The sequence below is a fragment of the Bombus impatiens genome, unplaced genomic scaffold, assembly GCF_000188095.3.
Source record: "Bombus impatiens unplaced genomic scaffold, BIMP_2.2 scf_0261, whole genome shotgun sequence".
NCBI classification, from domain to species: domain Eukaryota; kingdom Metazoa; phylum Arthropoda; class Insecta; order Hymenoptera; family Apidae; genus Bombus; species Bombus impatiens.
This window is the reverse complement of record NT_176680.1, coordinates 118,255-133,051: the sequence shown is the minus strand read 5'-3', so window position 1 is coordinate 133,051 and position 14,797 is coordinate 118,255. Positions and strand designations below refer to the sequence as shown.

Here is a 14,797-nt window from a genome sequence, read left to right as displayed (position 1 = left end):
ATTACTTTCTTACAGAAGCAATTCCATGTTACGTAGTACATTTTTGGTATTAGTGATCCATCTGGAATCGTGATCCCTAAACGAGAGTTGACACATTTATAAAATTGTCGAACCAGTCAATTTGACTGGCGTGGTAGTTCTAGAGTTAAAGGTTGTTGCATACAAATAGGAATAAAACAGAAATTATTTCTTACTTTTTAGCGCATTTCGAATTGAGTAATATTTTTGAGCGAAAAATATTTCACATTTTTTAGTGAAGCGATCAATGAACGAAAAATGATTGTCATTATCACTAAAAAGACCGTCACTTATTTGTATCTATTTATTATTCCTTTCAATTTTTAATTCTTATTAGAGAATAAAAATTTATGCGAACTCCCCAGCGGATGAGGAATAAACCAGCTGTACTCCGCACCGTTATTACATGTATTTTGAATAGTGATAGAGGAGTGTATTTCAAAACTTGATAGTGTGTTACATATCATCGCGCAGTGAAAGTAGATTTATGCTCGAAAACGAATCCGCAGATCAATGTTTCCTGCGATGGAAACACGAGTTAAAGTCTATATTGAGAAACGTTACCGTCGAACGATTTGTACATACGGAATGAATTATTGAAGCAGCGCTTGCCCAGACAGCTGCTTTCAATGCAATACACGAAGAAGGAGTAATTGCGGAGGAGCGTCGCATTCAATATTTAAAATTCCGATGGCTACATTCTGATATCTCCGATAGTAGCAACATTTCAGATGACAAAATGTGATGGGGACATTGAACGAAGAATATTACCGTTTGTCCTAAGCTGGATAGTAACCGCAATTACAAGGAGCCTTTAATTTAATTTTTAAACCGTAATTACAGAATAGGGCCGTAATTGATCTTGGGAAAAAGAATTTTGCAAAGTTTAATCCGCGTGAAAAGTTTAGTCCGTCAAGCCATATCTGATTCAGCATGGAACAAAATTCTCAATAAACTGCATGACAAAGGAGACTCACAAAGAAACAGCTGAAGTCTACTTCCTACAACCAATGTATAAAGAAACGACCAAGTATGCTGAAAACGAGGAGATAATAATAACAGAAACGGGTCAAATAAACTTTGAGCGATAAGCCTATGAAAAGAAATGGATGACACAATGAAATGAAATAGGTGAATAATAGGTCATTTGCTATAACAATAGTTAAAAATAAAGAAATTGAAAAAATGTAAACAAGACCAATCGGCGATGATGTACCCCTACGAGATACAGAAGATTTTACCCCGATAGCTTATTCTAGTACAGAGCAATCGACAAACATACTTAAAAATTAGATTTTTGTAGTAAACAGTACTTGACGATAAATAAATGTGAAAAATTCTTTAATGGGACCAATGGGAGAACGTACCGTTTTGAACATGCCTCTGAAAACCTACCTCATACGATGCAAAAGGAATCATCTTGATTGGTCAAGCCATTTAGGAGAAATCGGCGAACATACATTAAAAACAAAACTCATCAAATTGAGATATCTTCCTTCTTTCCCGAAGTCGGTATAAAAAGTAACATAATTTTGAAATTCAGCGTTAAGTATCGTTTCTCCCTCTTAAGTTGTGTCTTATCCTAGGCCATAGCTGGATGTCGCACAGCACTACAGCGACAAGACCGACTACTGATCGATAAACATTTAATCCTACGACAATACGACAGCTTCCATATAAGTCAGGCATACAACGACATAAAAAAGGATAGTGCAAGATCGAAGGAGCAAATCAGTCGTACGACAATGCAACGTAGAAAAAGGAACTCTCCACCATTAGTAGCGATCGTTTCATGCGAAAATGATCATTGACCTGACTTCGGGTGCTTAAGATGGCCGCGTAGTGGGGTTGCTTTCGCCTTTGTATCGACGAGACAGCAATGATGCAACGACGAAACTTATTTATTTTAAATCTTTTGTTAATAAAAATCCCATTAATACATTGATAAGATTTTCAAGAGTAAAATCAGACCAAACACCATATCACAAAATTCTATAGTAAATTTTATATGAAAGTATATGAATATTGTCGCATTGCTTAATTTTATAATAATGTTATGTTTGATTTTATTTTAATAGAGAAGATCTCATCAATATGTTAACAAAAGATTTAAAATGAAAAAGTTTTGTTATTGCATTTAATGTTACTCCGTCGATACGGAGGAGAAAACCTGTCTCCACTGTGCGCACATACTGTGCAGCCCTCTCAAGTGCTGCACTTATGAATCTTCCTTTTTCTACATCGCATTATCGCAGCCATTAATCAGATTTACTGTCTTTTCCTGCTTCCACAACTCCTTCCACACAATCCTTTTTTAAGTATCTGACTTATATAGACACGGACTATCGAACTTGTCGATGTACAACATCCAATTAGGACAGAGCCTAAACTTATGCATGGAAGATCGTAATGTTTCGACTGGTCGGTCAACATTTCCTTCTCACCGTGGTTTTTATGGGATGGGGATCTATTCCTTCCAATTTTCTCTGTTGTTGCTGAATAATACCAGATGTTTACCTTAGAGCGAACCCATCGAGCACTTAGGTTGTTAGTTAGTCTCACGGCGAGATCTTCATCGTAAAGTTTACAATTTGGCAGGTACAAACTTCGGACTTTTCCAAAAAAGGCTGATGTGCTGTCCAAGTCATTAACTGAGAGTCACCCAAAATCCCGAACAATGTTCATGGTTACTAATGCTTAATTACTTCTAATTATAATAGTCTTCCTGCAAATTATTGTTACTATAATGAAAATCTTATTGTGATAACATCGGTATATTTAACACAAGTTAATTTTTGATTAAGTTATGGTAATAGAAACATTCTAAATCAAGGTAATATTTAACCGATGTTTTATTTTTATTTTCAAAAACTCTAACCTACTTTTCCACTACTAGGTTCAGACAATGAATAAAAAAAAAAAAAAAAAAACGGATAGATTCTAAATACGCATATTGTATATTGCAATATACGAGAGAAATGCTAATTATTATTTGTACAAATCAACAAAGGATTCAGTTTGATAATTAAGTAACGGTACATCATTTATCGATTCTAGAAAAATTCTTCTATATTATTTTTAGGAAAAGAAAAAAGAAAATGAGATACTAAGCATCAATTTTGATCTAAATTCAGCTTTTAATTCAAATTGACAAGAATAGAAATTAATTTTTATGTAAATTGCCGCCCATAAGCATTAGGATCCTGGTTACGTTTTCTGGAAAACTAAAAATAAAAAATCTTAAATTATAATTTTAGTATTTAGTATCTTACATTATAAGATACATATAACGCGATCTTAATAGCCGAAATAATGGTATAGGAACACTAAATTTACACTTAGAATTCATACTAGAATAATTATATATTTATTTGTTAAACGATTTCGAAGATATTCATCGATACATACTTGCACGCGCTTCAGCACTTCCATACCCGACTGTTAATCGACTGAACAGTTTACATTCGTTTGTTTTCGAGACGCCGCGCACACACATACTTCCACTCACTGATATTTACATACAAGTATTACTACTAGGCGTGTAACTTAGCCTAGCACATAAAATTATACATATCTCAATAGAAATATTAGATTTCTTAATCAAGGTCATGTAAACAAGTCTGGGCTTTCCTATATCAAAATCATTGACAAAACCATGATCATATAAGCAGGTTTCGATACTGTCCAAGGAGAATTGTCCGAAAAGTAAGTCGTGATCCTGACTAATTTTGGGAAATAAACACGAGAAAATTCTTCCGAGACAGACAAAGTACAAAGTTTCTATTTCTATCTGAGACATTCATAGTATATCACTCATGCACGGAACCTTCTTGTCTTCCATGTTGAATTTTCACAACTAATCACGACCATGATCATATGACAGGTCTCGATGCTCACACTGAAGCCTAGGCAAAATGATGCGAAGATTCGGTTGTGACTAGTTGGGAAAAACTAACATGAAAGACAAAAAGGTTCTCGTCCTGCGCATGCGTGACATGCTATGAATGTCTGAGACAAAGACAGAGATATTTTACTCATCTCTGTCCCGCAAGAACCCGGACTTTGTCGTCTTACATGCTGATTTTTCATAATTAGTCACTACCGGTAGGTTTTCCTTAGACCGGTGTATGAGTGTCGAGACCTGTTAATATGACTGTAGTCCACACCACGATCGTATACACAGGTCTAAAAACTCTCATAGCACGTTGGCTGCCACGACACCCGTATTCAGGTGTCAATAAAGTTTCTGGTAGGGCCGCGTAAACCCGTATTCGGGTGTCGTTTATTTGACTATTTGCGAAGAATCGTCGTAGGTATTTGAAAAGATATTCCGGAGGGAAGAATAAGACTATTGAATTGTTATAAAAGTAATTCGAAAATGGTTTATTAAAAAAATTATTTACTCGCATTACTAAAATATCGATGGGAGTACCTAGCAGAGAACGCTTGGTACTGCGGCACGCGTGGCCTGACGGAGATTTCCTTGAAAACACGCGTGGCAGTCAACGTAATTAGAGGAACACGTTAAGTCGAATCCAATTTATCAACAACTATGTTAAAGAAAGAGAGAGAGAGAGAGAGAGAGAGAGAGAGAGAAAGACTGAGAAACAGCTAGACTTCATTTGTTGAACGTCGAATGATTAGGTATGAAATGATGAAAATAATAGGTGATCTTGTAGAACCATTCCGTCCTCCCCGATTTCGATGATTTATAAATATGTTACAGAAATCAGCATTTTGAACATCTTTCTGTTATCATACAATCGTCGGCCTCGTTTAATTTCCGAAATATTCGCGACAAAGGAAGCTGGTACCGTCTTGCATGTGTATTTCTGCATATAGTTGTGCGTTTGTGGCTGTGTTGTTTGTCGGCCACTTATTTTCTGTTTGTAAAGGAAGGTTGTGCGAGCTTAAAGGCCTCGTGTACAACTGCACGTGTGAGGTTGTAACAAATGTCTGTTATAACTCACTTAAAAGTGAATATCATCAGTGTTTGGGTTCGATTTCTCAATCCGGCCGCCTCGCGACGGCCGAAAATGATTGCATGAACTAATAATAAATTAATTATAAAAATAATAGGGAAACGAATAATTGATATTATTTTATGAAATACAATAATCGTTATTATTTCACGCAAGCGTAGCCGGTCACCTCACAGCGGTCAGATTGAAAAATCTAACCCAAACCTAAATTCAATGCATCGATAATATTCACTTTTAATTGAGTTATAACAGTTATAATTATATTCACCTAAATTATTATATAATTATGATATAAAGATATACTAAAACATAATTATGATTATGATATAACGTGTTTGTTCCAACTTATATTCTCAGACGTAGATTTTTGGTGTTCCAAATTCTAAAAGGTGATCTAAAGCCTAAAGCTTCCACCCACTAAATAAAAAAGTAACATTTTATGCCTGCTCTTTTGTTCTTTCACGGAGTTCTGTGAAACAGCGGGGTAGGGAGCAAGACCGTGAGCCGCAGTCCGCTCATTCAACATATGTTACGATTGTATGTATGGATTTACCGTTAGATGATTTACATAATAGTTTCAGGTGGGAAACATATGATCACGTTACACAACGAAACCTATCTACTTGATTAAAACGTCTTTCTGTGGATAAATTGATCGACATTTGCTGGTTATTAAAAACCTTACCTTCGCCATAAGACTTTCCACATCCGGATATGTGACTGTGGTCCACACCAGTCTATATGGCTGTGGTTGGATGAGTGATCCGGCTATGTGATAGCGTCGATGTGCCAGGTACTGTGATTCAGAAGTATGTAAACTCGCTAAAGTAAACCATCCGAAAATTGATTTCGGATAATCAATATCCTACTGGATTTTCTGTGAAAAGATCTGTAGAAAGACTGACTAGACTCCGATTTTGATTATTTTTGTCTATGTTGTAGAAGTCGACAATTTGAACGATTTTTCTCTATATACATAAGGGCTGAATTCGCGTAGTTTCTGAGATATTCGTGAAAAACAACCAGTAACAGAACTGTGAATTCTGTCTATAGTTGTGCGTCTGTGGTGGCGTATAAGTTAGTATTAGTTGCGGACCACTGGCCGCTTATCTTCTGTTTATAAATAAGGGTCGGGCGAGCGCCGTGCACAACGTGCATGTGCGAAGATACAAGAAATGTTTACTACAGAGTTATCCACTTAAGTCGGAATCCGCGCACGTGAGAACATATGAGAATGGCAACAGTGTAACATGCACGCCATCTATGAGCTGTTGCTAGAAGTATAATTAGACGAGAATACAGAGCGGTTTAATAGTCGCCGGTGGACTTTAAATTTGCCGTCAAAATAGGAAGATGATGATCGCTGAGAAAGCGAGCTTCATGTTTTCGTTCAACGATTTTATACGCTTCTACGTTTCCGAAGCTTCGAAGCAAGCAAGGAACAAACAGTTTCCATCCTTCGTCGACTAGTCCGAACGAACTCAAGTACCACAGTACGAAGATTAAATTAATTTCTGTTTTTGTAAACTGGACTTTATAAATATGAATTCTAGGTTAATTCTGTATTAAATATGAGATTCTTATTCTATCTCGGTTGATTTCCTTGTTTCATATTCTTACATTCAACGTATTCACAACAGAGCGATCCAAAATCAGATAATACCGGACAATTTGTAGAAAGTGATTGTTATTTAAAAATTTTGACGTACAACTTAGACGAAAATGTTTTATATGTTAAAATTGAAAACTAACCGACGGAGTGGAAAAAGAACCTCGATGTTTGTATGAATGTGAATAATTTCAATTTTTTAATAATTTTGGCAATTGAATGTAGTTTTAAATAAAAACAAAAATTTCGTTATAATCGCATTTCAGGTAAGCATAAGCCAAGATATCAGTTATGAAAAAAAAATTGAGCTACATTTGGGAACAGAACTGCGCTTGCTTACTTCGAAGCCTCAGGAGCACACGGGAATTCGAAATTGTCGGGCGAAAACGCGAGGCTCATTTTCTCAGCGATCGTTTTCTCTTTATTGCGACGTCAAATTTAAAGTCCTTCGTTGACAGCTAAATCGCTCTGTGTTTTCGCCTAATTATACTTCTAGCAACAGCTCGTAGATTGCGAACGACATTAAATTGTAGTAGTAAGTGTACACGTTACACTGTTGCCATTTTCGTATGTTCTCGTAACCGTGGGTTCCAAGTTAAGTAGATAACTCTGTATATATGTATAAATATATTATATCATACCTGCTGGATGAACCACGAAACATCATCAATTTAGATTATTTTGTTGTTGTGAAAAAAAATTTTCAATCAGTCCATTAAGAGATTTAAAGAGACCTTTAAGATAATTATAATAAATTCCATTTTTGTTGTTTGTTGTTCTGTTGTTTAGGTTTTCCTGTTAGTGAATTTTCAAAGTCTTCAATTTTTTATGAATAAACTTTTAATTTTCTTGTACTTCCTTTCAGCGGGTATAAGATATACTAAGACGAATTCGATATGTATTATGTTCTCTGTCTAGCTAAACAGAGGAAACATTTAACAAATATCGATCCAAGTTCGTGAAGTAGTCGTTAATTTTGCGTTTACCCTAGTGTATTGCAGCTGATGGACGTCGGTTTGAATATCGTCTTAATCAAGATAAAGGATATCTTTGTAATGTTTCTTCGGTTGAAGTGGAAAAAGGATATTTGACGCATGTCAAATTCGTCTAAATATCAAGTAAAAGATAGATATCATGTAAACAAAATTATAAGTTCATCTATAATAAAACTGAAAATGGACTTCAAAATTACGAAAGAAAAGAGATGACTTTAGTATAATCATCTTAAAGACGCCATTAAGCCATGTTATACCAAACAAACATTGTTTCGATCAATTCACTAACAACAGAATGATCTAAATTGATTATGTTTCGTGACTCACTCTGTACGATGATACTAATTTTACTCTTCTTGACCTGTAAGCTTTTGCCAACATAAATAACATTTTATGTTTTATATGTATACATATATCTACTTGCGTATGCTGTAACCTATTTCATGATTCATAACATTCAAAATAGTCTTCTTAAATAACACATACGTTTGAAGTACATTGAAGAAAAATTTGAAATGCAAGGTATTTTTAAATAAATGTTTTCATTTACAGTATTTTCACTATGATAACACTTTTAGCGTTAAATCAAAAGATCTCAAATTACACATGGAGATTCTATACAGGATGCTTAGTTACAAATGTAAAAGAATTTACATTTGTCGATTCAGGGGCGACTCTTAAAGTTAAAACAAGATTAAAATCAGGGATGAAACAATTATGTTATCGGCTTTGTTTTTTAGTTATTGATTATTCATAAGTAGCCAAAATAATCCCTATGCGTGAGCAAATCTTCTTACACGAACGAAAGTAGGTCAACCTAAGCAGCCGAAATAGCGATTCTCAAATCAAACGATATATGGGCAGTAACTTGCCTCATGCAAGTAGAGAAGAAGACTATGACATTCGAAGATGTAAACCATTCTGCGCGGTGTTTTGTAAGAAAAATCATGGATTAAACGTTATACCTGCTTACTCATTAAAATCCATAACAACATATCGGAAACCGTCTTATGGAATTTTTTAGTGGAGAGGATTAATGTTTTCTCTTTTCCTTTGCCTCCATAAATAATTAATAAATGATATCACATATAAACAATGTTTATACAAATTTCACACACGCACCGCGATCGTCCCGTCCGCGGGTGTTCACAGAAAAATCGCATATGCATTAAATACTTTGAGGTGCTACTAAATGTGGTCGAACGCTGTCTTGCACGAATCACACATATTTTCCACACAAATATCTCATTCACATACATACACATGAAATAAAGAACGAAGATACATATATATGTACATTTATTAATTTGGAATTCACAAATATTTAAATATATATGTCGCGTTCACATTATGATTAGGGTTAGGGGCGTGAAACGAATCTTCATTTAAATTTGACATTGTTGTTATGCAATAGAGAAGATATTTACTAGTACAAATACGATTATCGCAGAATTTGACAAGTAACTGTATTATAGACAAGTAATTACATACTCGAGATGCTAATGACAACGATCCTAGGTTCAATAACGAATCCGCGGTCAACGGGTTAACAAAATGCGCTTTCTTCCAAAGTCCACGTTGTACTCAACTTGCTTGTCTACGGTACAAGTATTACCGAACTAGCTCTTTGTTAAAACGTCAAAACAGCAACGCCAATTTCCCTCACTTTCCGAACGAAGGCTATCCCCGACGAATCCGATGATCTCGTGTCCCCATCATAGTTTTCCTCTGCAGCATCATCGCGATGGAAAGTCGTTTCTCTCTTAGGAGTTTCTCTCTATTAGCGAGTGACTTATCGTCTTTACGCTCGGTGGATATTCCACGTTTTAACAAAGAATTAGTTTAGTAATACTTGCACCGTAGCCAAGCAAGTTGAGTACGACTTGTGTTTTGGAAGAAAGCGCATTCTGTTACCCCGTTGACCGCGGATTCGTTGTTGGACCTAGGATCATTGTCATTAGCTTCTCGAGTGTCTGATTACCGCGGTTACTTGTCAAATTCTGTAATTGTCGTATTTGCACTAGTCAATGTCTTCTCCATTGCATAGCAACAATGTGTAGTCCAAATGAGGATTCGTTTCACGCCCCTAACCCTAATCATAATGAGAACTTGACATATATATTTACATGAATAAATAAATAAATATATATATTAATTATATTATAATATATATATCTTAGTTATATATATTAATTATTTAGTATCAAAAAATTCAAGTGTATGTGTGACGCTTTCTGAAAAATTCAGGATCGCTTGCCAATCAGTCGTAAGTCAAGAATTGTCAGAGCACAACGTATTATGCAAGAAGTTGTTTAAAAACGTATTGAATCGTGTTGTTTTTCATCGTGCTATGTTGTACAAGTTGTACAATACAAATTGTATCGAATTGTGTTGTGCTAAATTGTAAAACATCGAGTTATTAGGTTTCTTGTTCTATTTTCGTTCTTTAAAATTTAATAAACATACTTCTTCAAACCAAAATCCTACATGCACACGATATATCATATCCTGCGTAGTTATACGTATACTTAGGAATAAGCAACATAGAAAAGTAGAAGAATTACCTTGTTTTATAATTTGTTTGCCACTTTTGTTTAGAATTTTCTCCTCTTCTTAATTTGCCATATTTTCTTCTTTTATTCTGTTCTGTGTAATCTGTCTTCTTCTCTCCTTCTCTTCTTTTTTCTATTTCTCTCCTTTCCCTTATTCACATTTCCTACATACACATAATTATTGTTATATCGTGTGATTATATACAGGGTGGTTGGTAACTGGCGGTACAAGCGGAAAGGAGGTGATTCTACGCGAAAAAGAAGTCGAAAATATAGAATAAAAATTTTTCGTTTGAGACTTTGTTTTCGAGAAAATCGACTTTGAATTTTCGCTCGGTACGCGTGCACTTTATCGCGTCTCGTTATAACTCATTTGTCCCTGGCATCAACCACGGTAACTGTAACAAAACGGAAATTTCATCTCTTTATTTTCAGTTAACAAATTTGCAAATTGAATCATTTATCTTCCCGCCACACTAACTTTGTTTCATTCTATCGGTTAAAAATCAAACAATAAACTATGTTTAAAAGATGAAGAACGGATAAGTGTTGATTTTAATAGAAATTTTATCTTTTTACTTTTAAGAAAAGTCTTTCCTTTACAACGACATATAAAAATTTGATATACGATCTTTTTCGCCGTTTTATCACACCTTAAATGAAAAGTATCCGCTAACATTGTAATTATCCAAGATGTACCACGAAATTGCATAGTGTTTGAAATTACGTAGAACTTGCATCGTTTGTGATGTGTATGATAAACGCGTGTGTTTAGTAATGCTTCTGTAGTGTGAGTGTATAGTGTGTTTGGAAACGAGTATTAAACCGAATTTACACTTCCTTTGTAGAGACAGGGCAGATGAATGCTGCGTTCCTCCAAAGTGAAACAATAAATTCGGCTTTCATTCATTTCAAAAGGCCTCTCATTGCCTTATCACTTCTTGGCATCGTTCGTGCATATTCGTACAGCGTCCTTTAATTATTAGGGGAAACTGTTTCAAACCCTCCGAAGTGCATCTTCCAATCCCAATGCATCCAATATCACTAGATGGTTTTCCAGATTTTGTGGGCGTTGTTCAAGAATAAGAATTAATGTGTAATCAATTAACATGTTGTGTATTAGCATAAACGAATGATGCCAAGAAGCGATAAGGCAACTAAGGGGTAATATTCGTTTCTAAATATGCTAAACTCAGCGCTAAATACTCATACTATAAACACGTATACTACACGTGCACTGAACACATGCTTGACACACACGCACTGATACTAAACACACATACACTAGAAGCATTCTAAACATATACACTACACGAGGCACAAGTTGGACCGCGGAATCTTATTGTTTATTTTGAATTATTCCAATACTAACTGCATACCTTTTGCTCTAAATGCGATGAGACGACGAAAAGAATCGTACACCAACTTTTTAGAGGATATTGTAAAGGACAAATTTCTCTTTATAAATTCATCTTAAAACGAACTCCAAGAAAGAAAAGAAGAGAAGAAAAGTTAATTTTCCACGCCGTTTTCTAACAAAAAAAGGATCTTTGAAAAGATTAAGTTCAAGACCGTGAAAGCAAAGAATTCCCCATTTAAAATGAACTGCGGTAGAGAGTTGTACGATTTTTTCTTTATGAAGTTACAGCAGTTTAAATATTGACAATCTTTCGGTCAAAATTCAGAGGTCCCTTAATTTTGTGGCGTAGTGAATATTGAAAATTAAAAAATTCAGTGGTCCTTCAATTTTGTGGCGTAGTGAATATTCAAAATTTAAATCTGTCACAAAAACACATATTTTATTATTACTCTCAAGAAGACTAAAATTACAATGAATCTCACAAGAGCGGCAAAATCTTTGGAACAGATCTTGAACGGTTAATGATCATTTCAAAATTGCACGCGAAGCACGAATGATTATCGTCGTCAGCATGAATGCCCAAAAATTTCTTCCGTCCTTTTCTAGAATCGATTTATCTAATGGAATGAGAAATCGGCATGGGAAGAGCAATGTACCTTTATGCTTTGTTAGGCAGAATGTTTCGAAGAATCGATGTACAGGTTGTTCGGCTACAGGTTTCCGACAATTTAAGGGCTGATTCTTAAAGACAAAATAAGACGAAAATCAAGAATAAAAAATTGCGTTTTCGGCTTTGTTTTTTAGTTATTGACAATTAAAAATCGGTCAACATGTCCCCGCACATGGGCAAACCATCTTACTCAATCCCAAAGAAGACCACAGCATTCAGAGACGTAAACAACCCCACGCAATGTTTTGCAAAGGAAATGGTAGATTGAACATTAAACCTGCTGACTCGTGCAAATCCATAAGAGCATTTCGAAAACTATCCTATACAATTTCCGAGTAGAGAGGATTAAGGTTCCTGTAATTTTTTAAAGCTGCGAGTCACTACAGCAAAATCACACACGCACCACGATTATCCCGTCCGCGAGTGTTTACAGCAATATCACACACGCACTGCGAATGTCTCGGTCGCGAGTATCCAGAAAAGATACAACAAATTACAACAGATATTCGATATGTCCTCCGCTTTCTTGTAAACAGTACCTGACTTTTCTCTTAGAATTTTGCCGTATTCTGTATTCACACGTCTGCAGTGATAAAGGTCTGAAAATAGGACCCTTCTCCATTTCTTTTTCCAATGCACTCTTTCTTTTGCAAAGCGTAAACGTTCTACTTTGTGTTTCGTTGTTAACGAAGGTTTCTTTTTCGATTTTAGCCTCTTGACATTTTTGCAGGATAGTAGAACTCGACGAACACTTGAAACACTGGCACTAACACTACATTTTTCCATTATTTGCTTCGTTGTTAACTGCGAATTGGAAGCTACACGAAAAATTGCTCGCTTATCACTAGTACTTTTCTTTTTGCCAGCGTAAACGTTCTACTTTGTGTTTCGTTGTTAACGAAGGTTTCTTTTTCGATTTTAGCCTCTTGACATTTTTGCAGGATAGTAGAACTCGACGAACACTTGAAACACTGGCACTAACACTACATTTTTCCATTATTTGCTTCGTTGTTAACTGCGAATTGGAAGCTACACGAAAAATTGCTCGCTTATCACTAGTACTTTTCTTTTTGCCAGAATCTTCAACATTTTTTAAGAAATTGTGTATTACTTTACGACTTCTTCTTATTACTTTCGATATTTTTGCTACTGATAACTGTTGCTGTTTTAGTTCAAGAATTTGCTTTTTCAGACTCGTTTTTTTCCGCGTCCCAAATACTTACAAATTTATATAATATTGTACTGTAATCTTTACTCGTTGATAAATCATGGCTTACTGAACAATTTCTAAAAATATTAGCAGAGCGTGCTATCTCTTCGTTCTTAAAATAAAACAATTTTTTTGCTACACACTAAATCTCGTAATATTTTTAATTAATTTCAACGAACCGCATATCCTGAGCTCATAATATTTTGATATTATACGTTACAGATGAAAAACTTTACACGCGTCATTGAGAAATTAAAGATAGCTCACCTGGGCTATCTCTTTAACAAGGAATGTACCTGTTTCCAAAACAGCTCAAGTGCTCTTGCATTGCGCTGGTAGAATGTGTGACACGCCATCCTGCGTGAACCATCTCTTAATGTGCGTGGATTTTCACGTACCTGGAAATGTTCCATATATATATTTGTTATTTCACATTTATTAAATGTTGCCTCATCAGTAAATTGTTGCCTCACGGGGAAATTGGAATTGCGTTAGATTTTTCGATTCATTCGTTTGCGAAGATTTTTTCTACTTGAATTTTCTTGAATAAGGTGCAGTATTTTATCTCCGAAATGCGGATCGTCGTGCTGAATTTGTCCGCCAGATTTCGCAGAATTTAACGTACCGGTATCCCGCAATCGTTGGTTTATTTTGTAAAAAGTATTGCTACATTGCATACAGCTCTCACTGCACGAACATTTCTCGAATTACGCGTATTGCACACCCAATACACCTAAATAACATTCTAACTTAATATTTTCACTTCTTTGAAAGTTCCTCGTCGATCGTCGGAACGATTCCGTTCTTCCAAAACTGTTCTAACCTCTTGCTTCGAAATGTCTAAAGCATGGCAATGTAATGATGGAGAGTTCATTCCGAAAGAAACATTTACGATACAAGGGTATGATATTGAGAAAGCTACCATGCTGTGCACCAAATGTGTTTAAAAAGAAGCGAAGACCTATTTTGCATAATCTTCAAACTTTACATAGCTAGAGATTCATTAGAGATGGTCATTGGAAAAGTGGACTTCGTGTTTACTCGATGGATTTCGGAAATATTTCAATTTTTCAAGCCGTATGTTTCAAGCATGGAAAGGAAAAAATTAGAAGAATACATTTAACATTTACATAACAAGAATAATTTAACATTTCGTAGGAACTGTTGAAAAACTGACTATAAGTTTTTCGATAAATATTTGCTTTTCATCACAAAATTTCTAATAATATACATACACACACACGCGCGCGCACGTTATATATGTTAGTACAAATACAATTTATTTCAATAAATTACAATCCATTGTATAATTTTTACATGATGAATTATTTCTTAATACGTATCTCGTTTGTATTTACACTTTTTTCGTAATTAATGTGCAAGTTTTAACATTACGTTAAA

General features: G+C 35.1%; 1 protein-coding gene and 1 long non-coding RNA gene across 3 annotated transcripts in view; both read left to right on the top strand.

Annotated features, from left to right (window-relative positions):
* LOC100740896 overlaps window positions 1–14,797 on the top strand; it is a gene marked incomplete at its 3' end in the record, with an annotated part of 216,037 nt that overhangs the window by 87,229 nt on the left and 114,011 nt on the right.
* LOC105680619 lies at window positions 1,925–13,403 on the top strand. Of its 2 annotated transcripts, XR_001102204.3 has the most exons (4): window positions 1,925–1,935; window positions 7,565–7,567; window positions 12,784–12,868; window positions 13,090–13,403. It is a non-coding gene; the product is annotated as an uncharacterized LOC105680619 (long non-coding RNA). The 2 variants fall into 2 exon arrangements; XR_004461529.1 differs by lacking the exons at window positions 1,925–1,935; window positions 7,565–7,567 and adding an exon at window positions 10,435–10,446.